Source organism: Triticum dicoccoides, chromosome 5A, assembly GCF_002162155.2.
Source record: "Triticum dicoccoides isolate Atlit2015 ecotype Zavitan chromosome 5A, WEW_v2.0, whole genome shotgun sequence".
Classification (NCBI taxonomy): Eukaryota; Viridiplantae; Streptophyta; class Magnoliopsida; order Poales; family Poaceae; genus Triticum; species Triticum dicoccoides.
This window is the reverse complement of record NC_041388.1, coordinates 440314878-440338815: the sequence shown is the minus strand read 5'-3', so window position 1 is coordinate 440338815 and position 23938 is coordinate 440314878.

Sequence of the window (23938 nt, the reverse complement as noted above, 5' to 3'; positions counted from 1 at the left end):
TTCTCAGAAGTTTTTTTTATAAAGAACAAGTTTGAGGAATTTGACCAGATGAGTCTTGAAGAATTTCACTAAGCGTTCTTTGTCTTAGGTTCTAGAGATGTATAGATTGAAAATCCACACATTTGAGGAATCTTGAAGAAAAACATAGCTTAGAGAAATGAATCAAGAACAGATGACATGTGAGGTGTTTTAGTGTGTGAAGAATTTAAGCAAACACCTTTGAAGATTTTGTAGAGAACATTAGAATCAAGGAGGGCAGTAAAAGTAACTTTTAATTACCCTGGACGAAGAACACGACAAACTGGAATGTGGAGATGTGAAGTTCGTCAGTGCAGATCTTCCATGCCCTAACTTGGCGGAGGAAGACAGCTACGGCGGCGGTGGAGTGAAGATTTCCGCGACCGGCGTGAGTACGACGGTGATGAGGTCGAGGCAGTGAAGCTTTTCCTCACCGACAACGATGATGTAGCGGCGGCGCTAGGGTTTGAGAAGCTCGAGCTGGAGAGAGGTCGAGCGGAGTAAAGAAAGTGAGGAAGGGAAGGGGGTATTTATAGCCATGGTGAAAAACTGTTCGTCCGAAGAATTTGGACAAACTTGCCCCTGACTCTTCTCATTCGCTTGACATGTTTCACCCACGTACTGAGAAGTGGAGATCGTGTGCGATCGTGGGTGAATGGAGTATATCATGGGATGCAGAACGGTTTGAGCGTCAAAGCCGAAAATTTAGATAAGATGGGTTTTAAAGTTCCATTCGCAATTTCTTCAGCTAACAAGGACACAATGAAGATTTTGAACGAGTTTCAAATAGAACGCACATGAAGAATTTGTGAACAGATTGGGTTGTGTATAGCATAGAGGGGGAAGGGTCCGATCACATTCACTTAGCAGAAAAACCAACTTGAAGAAATAGCCATAAGTGAATGTTGTAGAGGACATAAACTCATATATTGTCGTAGGGTTCTGAGAATCAAATTCTTCATTAATTTCTTCATACTTAGAGTGTTATTCTTCATTGATTGAAGAAAAATGTTTCTTCATGTGTTGCACATCTAAGTCATCAATTTTGCATAAGTGTTAGGATGAGTGTCCTTTTCAAAGAACATTCGAAGATTCTAAGATATTTAGCTCACACCGCAACTTGCTAAATCTCTTCTCATCCAAGGGCTTTGTGAAGATATCGGCTAGCTATTCTTCAGTCTTCACATGCTCAATAGAAATGTCTCCCTTCAATACATGATCATGAAGAAAATGATGACGAATCTGAATGTGCTTTGTCTTCGAGTGTTGAACTGGATTGTGAGCAATCTTGATGGCACTCTCATTGTCACAGAAGAGAGGCACATTCTTCATGTTGATGTCACGGTCCTTGAGAGTTTGCTTCATCCATAGCAATTGAGCACAGCAAGAACCAGCGGCAATGTACTCAGCTTCAGCAGTAGATAGTGATACGCAGTTCTGTTTCTTCGAGGACCAACAGATCAAAGATCATCCGAGGAAATGACATGTACCAGATGTTGACTTGTGGTCCACACGATCACCAGCATAGTCAGAGTCAGAATATCCAATGAGATCAAAAGCCGAGACCTTGGGGTACCATAATCCAAGTGTTGGTGTGTGAGCTAGATATCGAAGAATATGCTTCACGGCCTTATGGTGTGATTCCTTCGGTGTAGTTGAAATCGGGCACACATACAAACACTAAGCATAATATCTGGCCTAGATGCACATAAGTACAATAGAGAACCAATCATGGAGCAGTATACCTTTTGATCGAAGTCAGTACCATTTTCATCAGTGCATAGATGGCCATTTGTGGGCATAGGAATTTTGACGCCTTTGCAATCTTGCATGCCGAATTTCCTCAGTACATCCTTGAGGTATTTCTCCTGAGATATGAATATGCCATTGTGTTGTTGACGAATTTGAAGACCTAAGAAGAATTTCAATTCTCCAATCATAGACATTTCATATTCCTCCCTCATCATATAACCAAATTCATCAGTATAATGTTGGTCAGTACAGCCAAAGATAATATCATCAACATATATTTGGCACACAAACAATTCACCATCATAAGATTTAGTGAAAAGAGTAGGGTCAAGTGAACCGCGTTTGAAGCCTTTCTTCATAAGGAATTCCTTCAAAGTATCATACCACGCCCATGGGGCCTGCTTGAGGCCATAGAGGGCCTTATTGAGTCTGAACACTTTGTCAGGATGCTTTGGATCTTCAAAACCTGGGGGTTGAGCAACATATACTTCTTCCTCAAGCTTACCATTGAGGAATGCACTTTTCACATCCATTTGATATAGAGTGATATCATGATGGTTAGCATAAGCAAGTAATATGCGAATAGCCTCAAGTCTAGCAACAGGTGCAAAAGTTTCATCGAAATCAATTCCTTCAACCTGTGTGTAGCCTTGAGCTACAAGCCGTGCCTTATTCCTTACCACAAGGCCATTTTCGTCTTGCTTGTTGTGATAGATCCATTTTGTGCCAATGATATTGTGCTTGCGAGGATCTGGACGTTTGACCAATTCCCAGACGTTGTTGAGCTCGAACTGATGTAATTCTTCTTGCATGGCCTGAATCCACTCAGGCTCCAGAAATGCTTCATCTACCTTAGTGGGCTCTGTGATAGAGACAAAAGCATAGTTCCCACAAAAGTTAGATAAATGTGAAGTTTTTGAGCATGTGAGAGGACCTGATGCTTTAATGTCATTGATGATCTTTTCAACTTGCACTTATTTTGCAATGCGAGGATGAGCTGGTTGTCGTTGAGGAACTTGATCAGCATTTTCTTCAGCACCATTTTCTTCAGTATTTTCTTCGGGTGCATTAGCTTGATGTTCTTCATGTTCTGGAATGAATTCTTCAGCAAATTCTTCAGTAGGAATGACATCCTCAGTAGCCTTGAACTTGATTGTTTCCTCAGTTGCTGGTTCATCTATCACAGAAGGTAGGTGCTCTCTTTGCGAGCCATTAGTTTCATCGAACTGCACATCTACAGTTTCAACAACCTTGTGAAGAACATTGTTAAAAACTCTGTAGGTGTGCGAGTCCTTTCCGTAACCAAGCATAAAACCTTCATGTGCTTTCGGTGCAAATTTTGAGTTGTGATGAGGATCTCTAATCCAACATTTAGCACCGAAGACTTTGAAATAACTTACATTATGTTTCTTGTTAGTGAGGAGTTCATAGGCAGTCTTCTTGAAGAATTTGTGAAGATATACTCTGTTGATGATGTGGCACGCAGTATCAATTGCCTCAATCCAGAAACGACGAGGCGTTTTGTATTCATCAAGCATAGTGCGAGCCATCTCAGCAAGAGTCCTGTTCTTGCGCTCCATGATGCCATTCTGCTGAGGAGTATAAGAAGTAGATAACTCATGAGTAATACCAAGTTCATCAAGGTAGTCATCATGACCAGAATTCTTGAACTCAGTTCCATTGTCACTTCTGATGTGCTTGATCTTCACACCAAAGTTGGTTGAAGCCCTCAAGGAAAATCGTTTGAAGACTTCCTGCACTTCATGTTTGTAAGTAACAATGTGTACCCAAATGTATCGAGAGTAGTCATCAACAATAACAAATCCATATTGAGATGCATCATTTGAAACTGCAGAATAATGGTTAGGACCGAAGAGATCCATGTGAAGCAATTCAAATGGTCGAGTGGTGGTCATGATAGTCTTCGCTGGATGCTTAGCCTTTGTCATCTTCCCAGCTTCACAGGCTCCGCATAAGTGATCCTTGAGGAATTTGACATTCTCAATGTCAATGTCATGCTTCTTCTTCGCAAGCGTGTGCAAATTCCTCATGTCTGCATGACCAAGTCGTTGATGCCAGAGCCAGCCTTCTGAAGCTTTTGCAAGTAGGCACACGGCTGGTTGTGGTCCTGTAGAGAAATCAACAATATACAAGTCTCCTCTCCTAAAGCCGTCGAAGACTTTGGAATGGTCAGCTTCCATGATCACAACACAACGATACTTGCCAAAGACAACTACCATATCAAGATCGCAAAGCATTGAGACAGACATGAGGTTGTATCCTAAGGACTCGACAAGCATGACTTTGTCCATGTGTCGATCCTTTGAGATCGCAACCTTACCTAGATCCAACACCTGACTTTTTCCTTTGTCAGCGAAGATGATATGCTTCAGATGCGATGGTGATAAGGGAGCATACATCAATAGATTCTTGTCACTAGTCATGTGATTTGTACATCCACTATCGAGGACCCACTCAGTGGCTTTCGGTTGATCATCCTACAGATGAATTAGTGCAACTTACAAACTCATATACTTCACCAGTGAAGAATATGGCATCAATTCATCACATCAATTTCATCAAGCAAGAGAACAGATAAAGCAGTATGAGGAGGTGAGAAATGAAGGTTCATTTCTTCATGATTAGCCTGCGTCCTTCCAGGCACACTCAGGTCTCCAATAAATTCTTCAGACGATTACGTACGTCTGGAGACCTGACCCTGCAGAAGAGATTAGTTATTTTTCTTCACCACCCACATCTGAAGGGGTGGCAAAGAGTTCATCACTCTGCGAGCTCCATACGAGAAAGGTGGCATAGAAGCCAGTCCATTTCGTTTCACATAATAAGAGGGGTTAGGATAAGCATATGAATAAGCAGAGAAATTCTTCAAGGACTTATGAACATAATGATTAGAAGAATAATGCTCATATTCATAGCCCTTAGCTCTTCCCTGCGAAGCAGTGTTGTTAGCACGATGATATTCATATGAGGACTTTGACCCTTTTGAAGAATTTGGTCCATATGAAGAATTTGATCTGGGGTTCCTATTCTTCATAGGTGGTGTCCTGAGGACATTCACCTGAAGACTTTCAAGGCACCTTTTGGGAACCCAGATTTTCTTCATAGGAGGACCGTTCCTGCAGTTAGTGTCAACATATCTAGCAAATATTTCACCATTCTGATTTTTGAACAGTTTATAGTTGAAGTCAAATGACTCATCATCAGAACAAGGAGATTCACATGCAAAGCCATATAAGTTAGATGGATCAACTGGAGGTGCCTTTGCAGCAACCCATGAGGTTTTGGGGTACTACTCAGGCTTCCAATATGTACCATCAGCATTGAGTTTCCTCTCACAGGCAATAACCTCTTTCCTAGGGTTCCTGTTGAGGATCTGCTTTTTAAGCACATCACAAAGAGTCGGATGCCCTTTGAGGCTTTTGTACATGCCTGTCATGTACAATTCCTTCAGCCCTGCATCTTTAGTGATACTAGCAATGTCCTCAGATGAGGAATTAGTGATAGCAGAGGCAGGTGAAGAATTTGAAATATTAGCAGCATTTGAAAATTCAGGTGAAGGATTAGCAGATTCACGTTCAATGCACTTCAAGCATGGAGGAACAAATTCTTCCTGAGAAGCGCTGATTTGCTGAGCAAGTAATGAATCACGCTCCTTTTGAATATCTTCATAACTCACTCTTAGCTTTTCAAGATATTGCTTTCTTTGAAGAAATTCATATGAAAGCTTCTCATGATCAGATAAGAGAGTGTTATGATGACCTTGAAGGTTGTCAAACATAGACTGAAGCCTCTGAAGACTCTCAGCCAAAGCTTTGGACTGATCCATTTCTTCTCCCAACATATCATCACTCTTATTTAGCATGTATTGAACTTTTTCCAAAGCTCTTTGTTGTTTAGTGGCAAGGGAAGCAAGTTTGACATAGCTGGGTCCAATCACCAGATTCATCATCACTGGATTCAGATAGATAGCATTCAGTTACCTTAGCATCTTTTTCCATAAGGCATGATGCAGAAGATGATGATTCTGATTCGAATGTCATTGCTTTGAGAGATTCCTTGAAGTCCTCAAACCAAGGATCATGACGGGTTCCATGACTGAGGGAGTCCTGGATTAGGGGGTGTTCGGATAGCCGAACTATACCTTCAGCCGGACTCCTGGACTATGAAGATACAAGATTGAAGACTCCGTCCCGTGTCCGGAAGGGACTTTCCTTGGCGTGGAAGGCAAGCTTGGCGATACGGATGTTCAGATCTCCTACCATTGTAACCAACTCTATGTAACCCTAACCCTCTCCGGTGTCTATATAAACCGGGGGGTTTAGTCCGTAGGACAACATACACATCAACAATCATACCATAGGCTAGCTTCAAGGGTTTAGCCTCTCTGATCTCGTGGTAGATCTACTCTTGTACTACCCATATCATCAATATTAATCAAGCAGGACGTAGGGTTTTACCTCCATCGAGAGGGCCCGAACCTGGGTAAAACTTCGTGTCCCTTACCTCCTGTTACCATTCGGCCTAGACGCACAGTTCGGGACCCCCTACCCGAGATCCGCCGGTTTTGACACCAACATTGGTGCTTTCATTGAGAGTTCCTCTGTGCCGTCGCCATCAGGCCCGATGGCTCCTACGATCATCTATGGCGATGCAGTCCAGGGCGAGACCTTCCTCCCCGGACAGATCTTCGTCTTTGGCGGCTTCGCACTGCGGGCCAATTCACTTGGCCATCTAGAGCAGATCGAAAGCTACGCCCCTAGCCGTCAGGTCAGATTTGGAAGTTTAAACTACACGGCTGACATCCGTGGGGAATTGATCTTCGATGGATTCGAGCCACTACGGAGCGCGCCGCACTGTCACGACGAGCATGATCTAGCTCTGCCGCCGAACAGTGCCCTGGAGGCCGCACCCGCATCGGCTCCGACCCTTAGTTCGGAGCCAACCGCGCCGATCAAGGATGGGCGGTTGGACGCCACCTCGGGGGCTGTGATCCCAACGGCGGTTGAGCCGAACACCAGCCCTGTACTCTGCAAGACTCGTGACTCCATGGAGCCAGATTCTTCTCTGGACTCTAAACCCTCTGCGCCCCTGCTGATCGAATCCGATTGGGCGCCGATCATGGAGTTCACGGCCGCGGACGTCTTTCAGCACTCGCCTTTCGGCGATATCCTGAAGTCACTGAAGTCTCTCTCTTTATCAGGAGAGCCCTGGCCGGACTACGGTCAGCAAGGTTGGGGTACGGACGATGAAGAAATTCAAAACCCACCCACCACCCACTTTGTAGCCACTGTCGATGACTTAACCGACATGCTCGACTTAGACTCCGAAGACATCAACGGTATGGACACCGATGAAGGAGATGATGAAGAACCAGCGCCTACTAGGCCCTGGAAAGCCACCTCATCATATGACATATACATGGTGGACACCCCAAAAGAGGGAGATGGCGATGGAACAGTGGAGGATGACCCCTCCAAGAAACATCCCAAGCGCTGGCATCAGTGGCGCCGCTCAAAATCCCGCCAACACAAAAACGGCGATTCCAACACGGGAGATAATAATACTCCGGAGAGTGCCGAAGAAAACCCCCTCCAGCAAGGTTTAGCACAGGAGGACGGAGAAACCAGCCCTCATGAAAGAGCGGCAGACAGAGAGGTCGAGGACGATAATTATATGCCTCCCTCTGAAGACAAGGCAAGCCTCGACGACGACGAATTCGTCGTGCCAGAGGATCCCGTTGAGCAAAAGCGTTTCCAACGCAGGCTTATGGCCACGGCAAGAAGCCTCAAGAAAAAACAGCAATAGCTCAGAGCTGATCAAGATTTGCTGGTTGACAGATGGACTGAAGTCCTTGCGGCCGAAGAGCATAAACTCGAATGCCCCTCCAAGAGTTACCCAAAGCGCAGGTTGCTACCCCGATTAGAGGAGGAACCACTTGATGCGGCCGAACGGCCACCTCGTGGCCATGACAGAGAGGCCTCCCGGCCCTCTACTCAAGCCGCACCCCGTACCAAGGCACGGGAATATGCGCCGGACTTACGAGACATGTTGGAGGACAAGGCAAGGCAAACACGATCGATCTACGGATCGCGTGGGCACCCCACGGCTCGAGACGGTAACTATCACGCCGGCCACAAATTCGGCAGAGCTGAACACAGTAGACAAAGCTCATTGGAGCTACGTCATGATATCGCCCAGTACAGAGGCGCCGCACACCCACTGTGCTTTACAGACGAAATAATGGTTCATCAAATCCCCGAGGGTTTCAAACCCGTAAACATCGAATCATATGATGGCACAACAGACCCTGCGGTATGGATCGAGGATTACCTCCTTCATATCCACATGGCCCGCGGCGATGATTTTCATGCCATCAAATACCTCCCACTCAAGCTTAAAGGACCAGCTCGGCATTGGCTCAACAGCTTGCCAACAGGATCAATCAGTTGTTGGGAGGACCTGGAAGCCGCATTCCTCAACAATTTTTAGTGCACTTATGTGCGACCCCCAGACGCCGATGACCTAAGTCATGTAATTCAGTAGCCAGAGGAATCGGCCAGGCAATTCTGGACACGGTTCTTAACAAAGAAAAATCAAATAGTCGACTGTCCGGATGATGAGGCCCTCGCAGCCTTCAAGCATAATATCCATGACGAGTGGCTGGCCCGGCACCTCGGACAGGAAAAGCCAAAATCTATGGCAGCACTCACGACACTCATGATCTGCTTTTGCGTGGGAGAAGACAGCTGGCTTGCTCATAGCAACAATAGGACCAAGAACCCTGGTAGTTCGGACACCAGGGACATTAGTGGCAGGTCGCGTCGCAACAAGCAGAAGCGCCGCATCAACGGCGACAATGCTGAGGATATGGCAGTTAATGCCGGATTCAAAGGCTCTAGATCCGATCAGCGGAAAAAGGCATTCAAAAGGAATCCTAGGGGCCCGTCCAGCTTGGACCGAATACTCGACCGCTTGTGCCAAATACATGGCACCCCCGAAAAGCCGGCCAATCACACCAACAGGGATTGTTGGGTGTTCAAGCAGGCAGGCAAGTTAAGCGCCAACAATGAAGACAAGGGGCTGCATAGCGATGATGACGAGGAGCCCCGGCCGCCGAACAACAATGGATAGAAGGGTTTTCCCCCACAAGTGCGGACGGTGAACATGATATACGCCACCCACGTCCCCAAAAGGGAGCGGAAGCGCGCGTTAAGGGACGTATACGCGGTAGAGCCAGTCGCCCCAAAGTTTAACCCATGGTCCTCCTACCCGATCACCTTTGATCAAAGAGACCATCCTACTAGCATCCATCATGGCAGATTTGCCGCATTGGTTCTCGACCCAATTATTGACGGATTTCATCTCACTAGAGTCCTCATGGACGGCGGCAGCAGCCTGAACCTGCTTTACCAGGATACAGTGCGAAAAATGGGCATAATCCCTCGAGGATTAAGACCACCAAAACGACCTTCAAAGGCGTAATACCATGTGTAGAGGCCAACTGTACAGGCTCAGTCACACTTGAAGTGGTCTTCGGATCCCTGGATAATTTCCGAAGCGAGGATTTGATCTTCGACATAGTCCCATTTCGCAGTGGCTATCATGCACTACTCAGACGAACCGCATTCGCCAAATTCAATGCGGTACCGCACTACGCATACCTTAAGCTCAAGATGCCAGGCCCTCGTGGAGTAATTACGGTCAATGGAAACACCGAACGCTCCCTCCGAATGGAGGAGCACACGGCGGCCCTTGCAGCGGAAGTACAAAGCAGCCTCTCCAGGCAGTTCTCCAGTCCGGCCATTAAATGTCCGGACACTGTCAAGCACGCACGGAGTAACCTACAACAAGACCGCCCGGCACGTTCCGAGCAGGCGTATCAATGCGGCCCCAACCCCAACCCTCGAAAAAAGGCGACGCCAGTACTTCGCGTACATAACTACGCTCTAGAAATACCATGGGCATAGGGGGAGGGGCGCCATCACGGCATGCCCAAAACATGGCTTAAACCACACCAGTGGCTGCCGATTTTTTACTTTTCTCTTACTTCCAGGACTCTACTCTTCGGAAGGCCTGTTCGGCAGTTCAATTGCCACACAAACGATGCAAGAACCAGGGAAGCAGATAAGCCATGCCGCATTACGGAAATCCCAGGTGGTCTCTATCACGAGCAGTATACCTGTTTCGCATACTATTCCGCAACTTGCCCCAGGAGCAGACATGTTAAATAGTCCAACCTTTCGTTTATCGCATTACTTGTATCGTTCTGCTTTGATCGCAGCTATTTTTAACAAACAATGCATAGCTTTTGTCTATTTTTGCATTATCTTTTTATAAATAAATGTTCCCTAACGACATGTTGCACCCGTACAACTTGGTACGGCCAAAATACGCCAGGGGCTTTTAGCACCCCTCAATATGGTGTGAGAAGTCCGAACACTTTCACAAGTGCGGCACCCCGAACTTATAGCATTATATGCATCGGCTCCGAATCATGTCTTGGGTCAATAGTTGGGTTTGCCCGGCTCCTATGTTTTGGTGCCTTACGTTCCGCTATATCGGCTAAGGTAGCACTAGGAAAACCACTGCGATTGTGCCCCAGTTGAGCTGGGCCGAGCACCTCAGTGCAGAAAGCTAAAACTGACTGTCATGATGAAGCGAGAGTTGGTCGCTGTTCGAGAGGTTTTTTCGAGTCCCTAAAGACTTATGCCGCTTAGGGCGAGGAGTCGGCTCTGTCCGGCCAAGGCGTGGATAGCACCCCGAACTCGGTCTTCCGAATACTAGGGGCTTCGCCGAAATTTAAAATTATAGAATTCTATGGCTAAGTGAGAGTGTTCACGCATTATAGTCTGATTGCCTCGTTCGTTGGGCTGAGCGCCTCCCTCGAAGGACCCAAATATGGGAAAAAGAGTGCCCAGGTTTATCCCCGAACACCCCAGCACTAGCGGCAATGGGGCAGAAGCCGACGACTCGCCATCTCTCAGTATTGATAAACAGCCACACAGAAGGTAATATTTTAAATTCAAGCAGCATTGCTCAGCGCATATGAACAAGTTTTCAGCGCACGGGACAAAAACGAGCGAGTTTTACTCAAAAATTACATCCCTAGTACATTCATCCGCCACAAGGCGGGCACCCTTCAGAACATCCTTATAGTAATTTTCGGGCTTGCGATGCTCTTTCCCCGCCGGTGGCCCGTCCTTCACAAGCTTCTCCCCATCCAGCCTGCCCCAGTGCACCTTAGCACGGGCAAAGGCCCTACGGGCACCTTCAATATAGACGGGGCGCTTGATGACTTCGAGCCTTGGACAGGCCTCCAGCGGCTGCCGCACCAGCCCGAAATAGCTCCCACGCAGAGTCTCTCCAGGCCACAACCGAACTAGGAGGCCCTTCATGCCTGTTCGGCCGCCTTGTGGAGCTCGACCAGTTGCTTCAGCTGGTCGCTCAGGGGCATGGGGTGTCCGGCCTCAGCATACTGAGACCAGAACACCTTCTCCGTCGAGCTGCCCTCCTCTGCTCGATAGAATGCGGGGGCATCGGATACACTCCGGGGAAGATCTGCAAATGCCCCTGGAGAGCTCCGGATTCGGGTAAGTATCAAGTAACTCATGTTTATGTGTTTACTTTGCATAAAGAATGCCTTACCCGCCGCTATCTTCTTCACCTCATCCAACTCCTGGAGGGCCTTCTGGGATTCGGCCTTGGCAGACTTGGCATTTTCAATAGCCGTCGCGAGCTCGGACGCTCGCGTCTTCGAGTCAAGCTCCAAACTCTCATGTTTCTTCATGAGAACTTGGATCTCTTGTCGCACCTTGCCAACCTCGGCCTGATACCTCTCCCGCTCGGTGCGCTCCGCGGCCGCACTCTTCTCGGCCTCGAGCAGCGCTTGCTTAAGGGTCGCCACCTCAGATGTGGCCCCTACAATAGCCATGTTAATCCGGTCATTTCTTGCAATTGCACCTTTTTTGTATATACCATCTTTTCCAAGAGTCTCCGCTAGTTGAACCGCGCACGAGCAGATGTGAATGAATTGAAATAGTCAATAGTATTCAACCAAGGTATTTATTACCTTCCTTCTCCTCGAGCTGCTTCTTGGCATGCCCGAGCTCTTGCTCGGACTTCTCGAGGCTCTGCTTCAGCGTGTCCACTTTCGCAGTCAGTACGGCGGACGCCAGCAGAGAAGCCTGCATACGCATATTGACTCCTTTTGTTAGACTCCTGCGAATTCTTTGATCCTCTATTCGGCTTTTCTTCCCGAACACCCAACAGAGCATCAGGGGCTACTGTCTATGCAGTAATATTATTTACACATTACTTACTTACCTCAAAGCTTGTCAAAAGGCTAGTACAAGCTTCAGTCAGTCCGCTCTTGGCGGACTGAACCTTCTGGACCATCGCACTCATAATAGCACAGTGCTCCTCGTCGATGGAGGCACCTTGGAGCGCCTCCAACATATTGTCCGGCGCCTCCGGTTGGACGGGGGCCGTCGGCACGGTGGACTTACTCCTCTTGGAAGGAGGTCCCCCACCGGACTCCGGAACCTTTGAAGGTTCCGGAGCGGTGTCCGGCCTAGAGCCGGACTTGGAGCCCTGGGGGGTTTCATCCCCTTTACTCCTGGAGTCCGGGAGGTCGCCTTGTGGCGCCTCCGGGACCACCTCCTTCCTGCTTGGAACCTGTTGAGACCACACCTCGGTGTCGTCCGTAGGGCGGGGGGAGGAAGCCGTCGAAAGCGAGTTCACATCCGACGAGCCCAGTGAGCCGCTCGACGACGCGTCGAGCCGGTCTTTGGGTGGGCTACATAAGCATATTCGACATAAGGGAAATTTGTGCAATAAACGAATACTATGAATTACTCTGATATCCGGATACTTACGATTTTGCCAGGGGCTTGGCCCTGGGCTGCCACTCCTCTCCGCCGTCGTCGGCATCGGTGGAGTAGTCCGGAGGAAGGGTTTTCCCCTTCTTGGACCCTCCGGCCTCCTCAGAGAGGGCGGCCTTCCTTTTCTTCTCTCCTCCCGCTGGAGGGGGAGAGGTTTCTTCTTCTTACTCCTCGTCTTCACGAGAGGAAGGCGCTTCGGGACCGTCGGATGATGAATCCGACACCTCCTGGCGCCGGGCACTCTTTTGAGTCCCCGTGGCCCTTTTCGTGGCCTTCTTCTCCGGCACCACATAGGGCGCCGGAACCAGCAGCTTCGCCAAGCGAGCGTCCGCTGGGCCTTCGGGCAAAGGGGCCGGACAGTTGATCTGTCTGGACGTCACCTCCCAATCCTCTCAAAGATAAGGGAGCTTAGATCCCGCATAGAGTCAAACTATGAAAAACGGATACCCTGTAAAAGGACAAAAACAGCTTACCGCATGAGCGTGATGTTGAGTACTGAATCCGTGATCCTCGGCAGCGGATGCGGCAGCCTCGGTGCTCTTGAAAAGCATCCTCCAGGCATCTTCGTACGTCATGTCGAAGAGCCTGTTTAGAGTTCGATGCTGCGCCGGGTCGAACTCCCACAAGTTGAAGGCCTGTCGTTGACACGGGAGGATCAGGCGGATGAGCATAACCTGGACTACGTTGACAAGCTTGAGCTTCTTGTCCACCAGGGTTTGGATGCATGTTTGGACTCCGGTCAACTCTCCTTTTTTACCCCAAGACAGGCCTGTCTCCTTCCAGGAGGTGAGCCGCGTAGGGGGGCCGGATCGAAACTCAGTGGGTGCAACCCATTCGGCGTCGCGCGGCTCGGTGACGTAAAACCATCATGATTGCCACCCCTTCAGGGTCTCCACAAGGGAGCCCTCTAGCCACAGGACGTTGGCCATCTTGCCAACCATGGCACCGCCGCACTCCGCCTGGCTGCCGCGCATCACCTTCGGCTTGACGCTGAAAGTCTTAAGCCATAGGCCGAAATGGGGGCGGATGCGGAGGAAAGCCTCGCACACGACGATAAACCTGAGATGTTGAGGATGAAGTTTGGGGCCAGATCGTGGAAATCCAGGCCGGAGTAGAACATGAGCTCCCGGACAAATGGATGCAGAGGAAAGCCCAGTCCGCGGAGGAAATGGGGGAGGAATACCACCCTCTCATGGGGCCTAGGAGTGGGGATGAGCTGCCCCTTTTCGGGAAGCCGGTGCGCGATGTCGCTAGCCAGATATCCGGCCTTCCTCAGCTTTTTGATGTGTCCCTCCGTGACGGAGGAGACCATCCACTTGCCTCCCGCTCCGGACATGACTGGAGAAGGTTGAGGTGGTAGTGCGGACTTGGGCGCTGGAGCTCGAGTGCGCAAGAATGGATAGGCAAAGGAGGTAGAAGGCGTGGGTGGAAAGGTGGATCCTTATCCCCTTATATGGGTGGACATGACTACATGTCCCCACCAGCCTGGTAAAACTTTCTTATCTCCAAGCGCCGTAATCAAAGGCGCGGTTGGGTTACCCACGCCTGTATTGATGAGAATCCCGGAATAAGGGGGGCACGATCTCTGCTTTGACAAGACGTGCCAAGGAAACCGCCTCGCATGACGCGCTGAGGTGGGATAATGAAACAACTCGGATAAAGGCTTGGCCGTGGTGTGTCGCACTACGGAATACGTCAGCAGATTAGATTTGTGTAAATATTATTCTCTCTATGGCAATATGTGGAAAACTTATTTTGCAGAGCCGGACACTATCTTTGTGTTTAAAATCTTCTATGAAGTACTTGGAGGAGGAACCCGCCTTGCAATGCCGAAGACAATTTGCGCACCGGACTCGTCGTCATTGAAGCCTGGTTCAGGGGCTACTGAGGGAGTCCTGGATTAGGGGGTGTTCGTATAGCTGAACTATACCTTCAGCCGGACTCCTGGACTATGAAGATACAAGATTGAAGACTCCGTCCCGTGTCCGGAAGGGACTTTCCTTGGCGTGGAAAGCAAGCTTGGCGATACGGATGTTCAGATCTCCTACCATAGTAACTGACTCTATGTAACCCTAACCCTCTCTGGTGTCTATATAAACCGGGGGGGTTTAGTCCGTAGGACAATATACACATCAACAATCATACCATAGGCTAGCTTCTAGGGTTTAGCCTCTCTGATCTCGTGGTAGATCTACTCTTGTACTACCCATATCATCAATATTAATCCAACAGGACGTAGGGTTTTACCTCCATCGAGAGGGCCCGAACCTGGGTAAAACTTCGTGTCCCTTACCTCCTATTACCATCCGGCCTAGACGCACAGTTCAGTACCCCCTACCCGAGATCCACCGGTTTTGACACCGACAATGACCTTCATAGACCTCAGAGAGACGGTCCCAGATAAGCTTCGCATGATCGAGATGCATGATATTCCTGAACTAATTTTGAGACAGACAGGAGCAGATGACATGCTTCGCCATGAGGTTGAGAAGAGTGTACTTGCTAATGTCATCAGCTTCCGCCATCTTGCACAGATTGGTCAGACCAATCTTAGTGACGGTCCACAGCTCGCTGTTCATCGCCATGAGGCGCTTCTTCATCATGGCCTTCCACTTGGGATACTCGTGACCGTCAAAGATGGGGCATGACACAGTCTTCATTCATGTGGTCAACATAACTAAAACTCCAGGCGGTTAAACCAAAATCACACATAACAAGGGAGTACCTCGCTCTGATACCAATTGAAAGTGCGTTATATCGACTAGAGGAGGATGAATAGGCAATTTTTATGAATTCTTCACTGAGGAATTTGCAGGTGAGGAAATTCCTTAGCGAAGAACTACTAGCAGCGGAATAAGTACTCAAAAGTAAACATAACAAAACACAAGCATAGTCATCATGATGAAATGAAGACAAGCACAGAGTACAGAAAGCGTAAGCACAGGATAACACAGGATGAAGACAAACAGACTGAAGAAATTGAACTAAGGAAATTGAGAAAGTCTTCAGTCAAAGTCTTCAAACACAGATACGAACAAGCACTCAACACAGTTATAAGGAAATGAAAGAGTTGAGGAAATAGAACCAGTGAGCTTGGTGAAGACAATGATTTGGCAGACCAGTTCCAACTGTTGTCTCAGTTGTACATCTGGTTGGAGCGGCTAGGTATTTAAACCTGAGGACACACAGTCCCGGACACACAGTCCTCACTGTATTCTCCTTGAGCTAAGGTCACACAGACCTCGCTCAATCACTCGTGGTAAGTCTTCAGGTGACTTCCGAACCTTCACAAACTTGGTCACTCGGCGATCCACAATTCCTCTTGGATGCTCTAGACCTTGATGCCTAACCGTCTGGAAGAAGCATAGTCTTCAAAGGTAACAAGCGTCGGATCCACACAGGATCAATCTCTTCAATGATGCTCAATCACTTGGGGTTTGTAGGTGTTTGGGTTTGGGTTTTCCCCACTTGATGATTTTCGCTCAAAGTCCTCGGAGGATGGGATGCCCTCAAATGACAAGTGTCAGTTTCTCTCAGAGCAGCCAACCAGCTAGTGGTTGTAGGGGGTGGCTATTTATAGCCTAGGGAGCAGCCCGACATGATAAGACATAAATGCCCTTCAATAATATGACCGTTAGGTGGGTAGATATTTTGGGACAGCTGGCGCATAGCACAGCAACGGTCGGAAATTTGAGTATCAAACTCCTCAGGGCTATCATGTTCCTCACTGTGTAGGCAATCCGCACTAGCGAATTCCTAACTCCTCAGTCAGAAAAAATTCCTCAGAGACCAGAAGAACTTCGTCTCTGTCACTGAAGAATATGAATGAACTGTATGAGATTTCCAATGGCCTCACTCAGAGGGATTGATAGGTGTAGGATTTTGAGTTGAGCATCACATGGAAATTTTTCCTTAGTATTTCCTCGACCCCTTTAACAGTACAGTGTTTCCTATGACTCAAGAAAGATAAAATGAAACTACGAAAACAAAAGTCTTCACGCTTCATGTTCCTCGAATGAATACCAAGTCTTCAGGATTGCACCAATTTCTTCACTTTCAAAGTCTTCGGAAAGTCTTCAGAAATCCAAAGTCTTCAGTCGAAGAACTTCATTTTTAGGGGTCGGCTTTCTCTGTAAATATCAAACTCCTCATAGACTTGTAGACCTGTGTACACTCAAAAACACATTAGTCCCTTAACCTATAAGTCTTCAATACACCAAAATCACTAAAGGGCACTAGATGCACTTATAGGTAGTTAGGTTGTAGGATTGATCTCCAAGTCATGATCTATACAAAGGATAGAGATCAACCAAACACATCCTAACCACCTGAGGTACAACGCACGCCCACACATGTATACGCTTTATACATACACCGTATACATCCTATAGTACACACTTTAACAAAGAGGAGTAATTACCCAGTATCTCAATCACTTGAACTAATAACTAATGTAGTTGCCTTTCCCTAACCATGTGCTAACTAAGCAGGCTAATACCAGCAATCATAGTTGAGGAGGAGCAGCAGCACCACAAGATTAGATAAAATCTACGCCTTTCCTTAAACCACACAAATTAATGGACTTTGATTCAACTACTGAGCCAACTTCAAACCATAGAAATAAAGTCGCCGCCGGCATGGAGGGGCTGCTGGGCAGGCCGAGTCGTGCTCGGGGGCGAGCAGAGATGGGCAGAACAGCTCCAATGGTGGAGAGGGCCATCGATGGGCGCAAGAGTGGAGGTGACTCCGGCCGACTGGCAGCGGCCTCCTCCAGATCCTCGTCCTCCCTAACGACCACCTCCATGGACCCGGACTGAGAAGAGAAAGGGGTAGGAGCGGTAGAGAGGGGGCGGGGGTGAGGGAAGGCGACGATGTGCCTGGGTCGAGAGGAGGCATGGGCGACTGGATGGAGTTTGCTTCCTTCTCCGGTGGCCGGCGTAGGAGGACTTTGGATGAGCCGATGGGGCGAGGCGGTGGTGGCGTTAACAAGAGAGAGAATTTTTGGGAGAGGAAAGAAGGGTCGCGTGCGTCGAGGGAGAAGGGGCTGGGCGATTTCCTCTTTTCTTCTGGACGAAGCAAACAATGCGGTGGGGGCAGCGAAGGGCAAACTGCGAGTCCTTTTTGTCTTGTATATGTAATCCGACGTGGATAGCGCGAGCGTCCTCACTTCTGGCGTAGCTTATTGTTGTGGATTCCTTCGGGAGTCCACGCAAGGGTCGCTAGGGGTGGGCTGGGAGCACACCACTTGGCGCCCTCTCGGCTGCCGCCATGTGTCACGCTCTGGGTGCTCCATCCGGATTTTGTTTTTCTAGTTTTCATATGTGTTTTCGATTTTTAGATGATTTTTAATTTTTTTGGGGGGTATTTTCGTTTTCCCCTGTTTTTCTTAGGTTGTGGACAAAGAAAATTGAAAAAAAACATTGTCGTGAAAAAACATGTTTTTTTCCCGTTTTGCGAGAGGCATAGATCTATTTCTCGTGAACGCACCCCACCACATAATGCTGATGTGTGCTAGCAACGTATGTGGTCGGTTTGGTTGGTTAAAATGTGCAATGCATGGAGTTTCGAAAGGAAGCAAAAGCTTTATCTCGTCATTTTAGTTTAGAGGAGTTTACCAGATAAAATAAACGACAGATTAATGATTGTGATGACCACAGGTCAACTCTCGCAACCCCAAAGATCCCAAGTGTTTGGCAATTACCGCCCCAAAATGCTTGACTCCGCTTAAACCCTATCAATTACTAAAAATTCTTGCATTTCTCTTACGAGCCCAGTTTCGGTACAACCCCCCTCACAAGCGGGTGACGCTACGCGTCGGCAGACAGATATTTTTAAAAGATCCGCCACCTCAAAAGTCGTTTGATCTGGCCCTTTCCCGCAGCCCAACCCTTCAATCACCATTGTAACAAAGACAATGTTGCATAAATCTTGCAACCGATCTCGTGTTGTAGAAACATTTCTAATAGAGCTTTTGTTGCAGAATTTTTTACGTCTTAACTTTCTGCAATGTGGGTGTTGTTGCGGAAGGACTTCTGCAACACAGTTGATCTTGCAGAAAAATTCCCAAGGTCACAAAGGCACGCCTCAGTGGTGGAGGTCCTGGCCGGCCAGCAAGGAAAGGAGAGGAGACCAAGGTAGGGAGGAAGGAGGCGTGGGCTGTGGAGGTTCCCAACGACGATGGCCAGCTGGGCTCGCCCAGCAGCAGTCAGAAGAGAACGCCGACCATGGCGGCGGCTGGAGGTCGTGGTTGGCTGTGAACGGGGGGAAAGAGACGTGGGGGGGTGAGGGGACGTGGTGCGGTGGCTGAGATAGGCTCGCCGACGGTAGCGCTCTAACGATCAGCCAAACGGTCCGGTGGCGTGTGGATTGAATCGAGCGAGGTGGTTGGTGCAGCTCCCGATCCAGTAGAGACGGGAGACTCACAGGTTTTGCAACACCTGGCGTGTTGCAATTAGGAGTTTAGCAATAACTATTGTGTTGCACTAAGACGTATGTTGTGTGCCATCCGATCGAACTTGGATTTAAGGGTTGTGCAGCCGGCAGAACTCTACACATGATCAGCCAGTTGATTCTAATCTTTTTCCCCCACACAAAGCATACAAAGGGTGATAACCTTTGACAAAGCCATAGCTCATCTGGGTCAGCCCATTTGTGCTGAAAAATCAACGGAAATAGCGCCCTAGATAGGTATCGAACTCGCGACCATGGATAGAATGGCTCTCGTTGCTAGTCACTTCGACTGGCTACCTCAAGTGCTAGAATAGTAGTGCCACACTTAAAAAACTAAATAAATCGGCAACACTTAAACAGCAATTCACAAATACTAAAATGGTGAGCGGATCTAACACACAAGCTCCCGCGAGTGCATAACATCACTAGCCCAAAAAGTTTTTTTTATGAAAAATCGTATGTGAATTTCTGTTTGACTAAGTAAATATTTTTTTAAACCCAAACATTTTCAAAATTTGTGAACATATTTTAAAAAACTCAAACCTTTTATGAACAATGTTCCACAATCTCAAAATTTAAAAAACAAATAGGAGCAAAATTGAAAACAAGAACATTTTCCGAAACAACAAATATTTTTTTGAAAATACGAACATTTTCTAAAAGCCAGGAACATAACTGAAAAGATGAGCATTTTTTGAAACTATGACCAATTTTTTCAAAACGCGAACATTATATAAATTCCTCAGAATGTTTGTGTTCTTCAAAATTGCTCATAATGTCAAAACATGAACATTTTTAAAAGGAGCAAACAAAATTTTGAACACAAACATTTTTCGGTTTCTTATCATTTTATGAAAAAAAAACTAACAAATTTGGAATTTGCAAAGATTTCAAGAAAAAAGAACAAAAATTTGAAATCATTTTCTTTGAATTTTCTCGAACATTTTTTGTATCCGTGTAGAGAAAATCATCATGTTCGACGTAGGGTGTCCGGGTAGGTCGGAAGGCTCCGTTTGAGAGCATGTTTCTTCTCGACATCCATCAAATGACCTATTATTTTCCATTGGCTTGTATGAATAATTCAAGGCATCATGTCAAGTTGTTTTTTTTTGTGGCAAATTTTGCATTTTTTGGAGTTTCCTCGGCCAAAAAAGATCAACAAATGGCCGGACGTGTCGCCACTTGCATACGGTGTCGGAAATCATTCAAACAAGACATGGGTGCCTACCATGGGCATGCCCACATGATTGAAAATGTTGGGGTCGTTTTTCAAAAATGTCCAAAACTAGACCATGTTCAATTAATGGTATTCAGTTGGCCAGAAGGCTCCGTCTAAGAGCGCGTTGTTTCTTGACATCCTTGAAATGGTCCTAATTTTTTCCATGGGCTTGTATGATCAACTCAAGGCACCATGCCAAGTTGTTTGGATTTTCAACAAGTTTTGCATTTTCTGGAGTTTTTCCGATGAAAAAGACTAATAAATAACCGGACATATTGCAACTTGCATACGGTGTAAGAAATCGTTCAAACCCGGCACTGATGCCTACCATGGGCAATGCCCACCTTCCTGCAAAAATTGGGGTCATTTGAAAGATGTCCAAAACTAGACCATGTTCGACAAAGGGTGTCTAGTAGGCCAGAAGGCTCTGTCTGAGAACCTGTTGTTTTTTGAATCCTTAAAATAAGTTCATAGATTTGAAAAAAGTTCACAAATTTAGGAAAATGAACAAGAATAAGAAACAAAGAAAAATAATAAAACAAATAAACCAAAGAAAAATAGTCCAAACAAAAGCAAAAAACAAAACCAGACTGAGAAGATGCACAAAAAATAAATAAAAGAAGAGTTGTCCTAGTTGGTTATAGTGGGTGGAAGTAATCCAAGAGGTCCTACTTCATGCACCTATTTTCTGAAGGTTAGAAAAAGAAATGAAAAATGGACCAGACGTAGGACGGAGGAGTGTGTGCACTGGTTTGTGTGACACTACTCCCTGTACAGCGGGAGCACCTAGTCACCGCTTTCTGTGCTAGTTAGCAGACGCAGCGCTCGCACGCCACCTTTCATGGGTCGGCCCAACTACACGAGTGATCAGTTTTCGCTCGTCAAGAGCATCCGCCCAATCGCTTCTTCATCCAAAAAAACTTCTTCATGGTTGACATGGACGAAAAGTTGATCATTGACATGTTTAATCTTTGACCGTTGACTTTGAGAAAATGGTTCATCCTTTTGGACAAGCTCATGGAGTTGAAAAAATTAGTGGATTTGCAAAACGTTCATGAATTAAAAATACCATGAATTGAAAGAAAATCATGGGTTTAGAAAAAAAAGTATAAGGATTTGAAAAAAGTTCAAAAAGTTCATAGATTTTGGGAAATGTTTATCAATTTTGAAAAAAGTCCATCGATTTTGAAAAGAAAGTTCATCGACTTGGAAAAAATTCATTCATTTTGAAAAAGGTCCATCGATTTAGAAAAAATAAATCATTTATTTTTCTAAGGAAACTGAAAAAGTTTGCACATTATAAAAGGAAAGGGAAAATAAAAAGGAAACAAAAACGAAAAAGGAAAAAGGAAAATAAAAACCAAACAAAACCGTTTGGAAAAACGGGAAAAGTAACAAGAAAAAAGGAAAAAAGGAAAAAAGAAAGAGGAAAGAACGAGAAAGAACTATGTAAACACAACAGCTGACCGTGGTTATCGCGTCAAACTTTGTATCAGGTAGTCTCTGGTTCGTGTCCTATGAGTTTCGAATATATGACCATCATGCCTTTTCTTATGAAAAGATATGGGTCAATCCAAGCCGTCTTTGTGTTTAGGAGAAAGGGTACCGAACCAATAGTGTTCTCTCATTTCAAAGCCTCTGCGACATGAGCATGACAAGATACGTGACCTCTTTCCACTGGTGTTTACCATGAAGTGCCACCAATCTTTGATGGAGGTGAACGTGTTCGAACCATCAATACTCATGTAGGTCAGCCCTAGCAACGCTCTAATGCCATCCCAAGTTTGTTTAGTGCATCTACACTTAAAAAGAAGGTGTGTCGTCGTCTTCGATTCTTTCTCGCATAATTGACATACGCCACAATTAGACCATCCCCTACGTTGAAGTCGGTTAGCTGTCCAAGCACTGTAGAATTAGCCACACAGAAATGTTATGTATTGGTGGCCCCAATTATCCCAAACAGCCGGTTTCATCTGTGAGGCGGTCGAGGTGTCAGGCTGAGCAGAGTAAGCCCAGGAGGCCTAGCACTTCCTCGAGGTGGTTGAAAACACGACCACACTTTTTTCCATTTTACAAAAACCTATCACCATTGCGCTGACAGTTTGCCGAAAACATGGATCGCTCAATAAGCAGCGATTGACGCCGAAACTGACCGATGAGTCCCGCTTGTCAAGCTGACATGGCACCAAGTTCTCAGGCACCATTTGACTAGCACATTAAAACATGTACAATGGTTGATAAGATAATCTTATCTTAAGTTTTGTATGTAATCTAGAGATGATAAAAAAAGAGTCTACAATAGGTCATCTCTCAGATATACCTTCAATAACTAGCAGTTTCTAAAAATATGGTGAGACATATTGTGCTAAGAGATAATCTCTTGTCATTTCTTAAATAAGAGAAGAGAGACCTTTTTTATGAATTCTCTCTCCTCTACCTTATCATTTATCTTACGTGGCACTCCTAAAATAACATCATTGCACATGCCCTTAAAAAGTTCACAGGGCCCACTTGTCCGTTGCATTGCTTCTTTCTCTTCTCCCCGTCTCTTCTCCACGGAGGCACGGATGCAGGACACGACACGAGCGACCGGTCAACCCCTCCACTGCCTCCTTGGCATTTCGTCAAACAGCTAGCAACCTGCTCGGGTCATCCCTTCGGGCGCCCTGAACTGAGGAGGGGGTTGAACGGGGCAGAACTCATCGCGGATAGCTGGCAGGCGTCATCTCGCTATCGGGGTGGCAAGGAAAGGCAGCACAACCTCGCGGCCGTCGTCGGGGCGTGCCTCCTGGTCACACAGCTGGAGCCGTTCATTAGGTGGAGCCTCATGGGATTCGGTAGAGAGGCGACCTGGGGCAGAAGGCTACCTGGAGCTGGCGAGGCGTGGTGGAGCTCGGCTCCAGGGGTGACGTGGGCTGGAGCACTACACGAAATTCATGGCGGTGGTGTCCGTACTGCACGCCCGCGTGCGGTAGCATCTATTTGAGGAGGGCAGTGCGCTGGATCCAGGCCCGACGCAAGCGCGTCGGCATCACCCAGTCCGGGCGGCAACGGCGTAGGTAGGGCGCCTCGGCTTGTCCGGCGCGGAGAACATGTGCGCGTTCACCGCCACTAGTGAGAGCGGGGCTCATGCGAGAGTGATAATGCAGGGCCATTCAGCGACGGCGTCAGAGGTTGGGCGGCCGACCAGGAGCAGATGGTGGTAGCATGCGCCTCAGGAGAAGGAATGCGGCGGAGATGCCGCGACCCAGCAGCGCGCTGAGACGGTGACGACACAGCTATGGATGCGATTTTGACTGGTCTATAACCAGTTAGCGCCGTTAGGGCATCTCCAACGCAGACCCGAAAACCTCTCACATGCCTCTGGAGCACAAAACCCATCCAACACACTCTTGTATTGGTCTGTGGCATTGTCGGTGTTCTGGGAACGGGGTCCCCAGACTTGCCTGTTTGCGACCCACGGTGTGGCTTTGCTAGCAGGTCTGTACGGCCCATCTTCATCAACAAGGCATTCAAGACCATGGCGAGGGGCCAAGCCTCGCGAGGCGGACGGCGCAAGACCTCCTCAAGAGTGGCCTCGCCAGGCAGGCTCGTGATG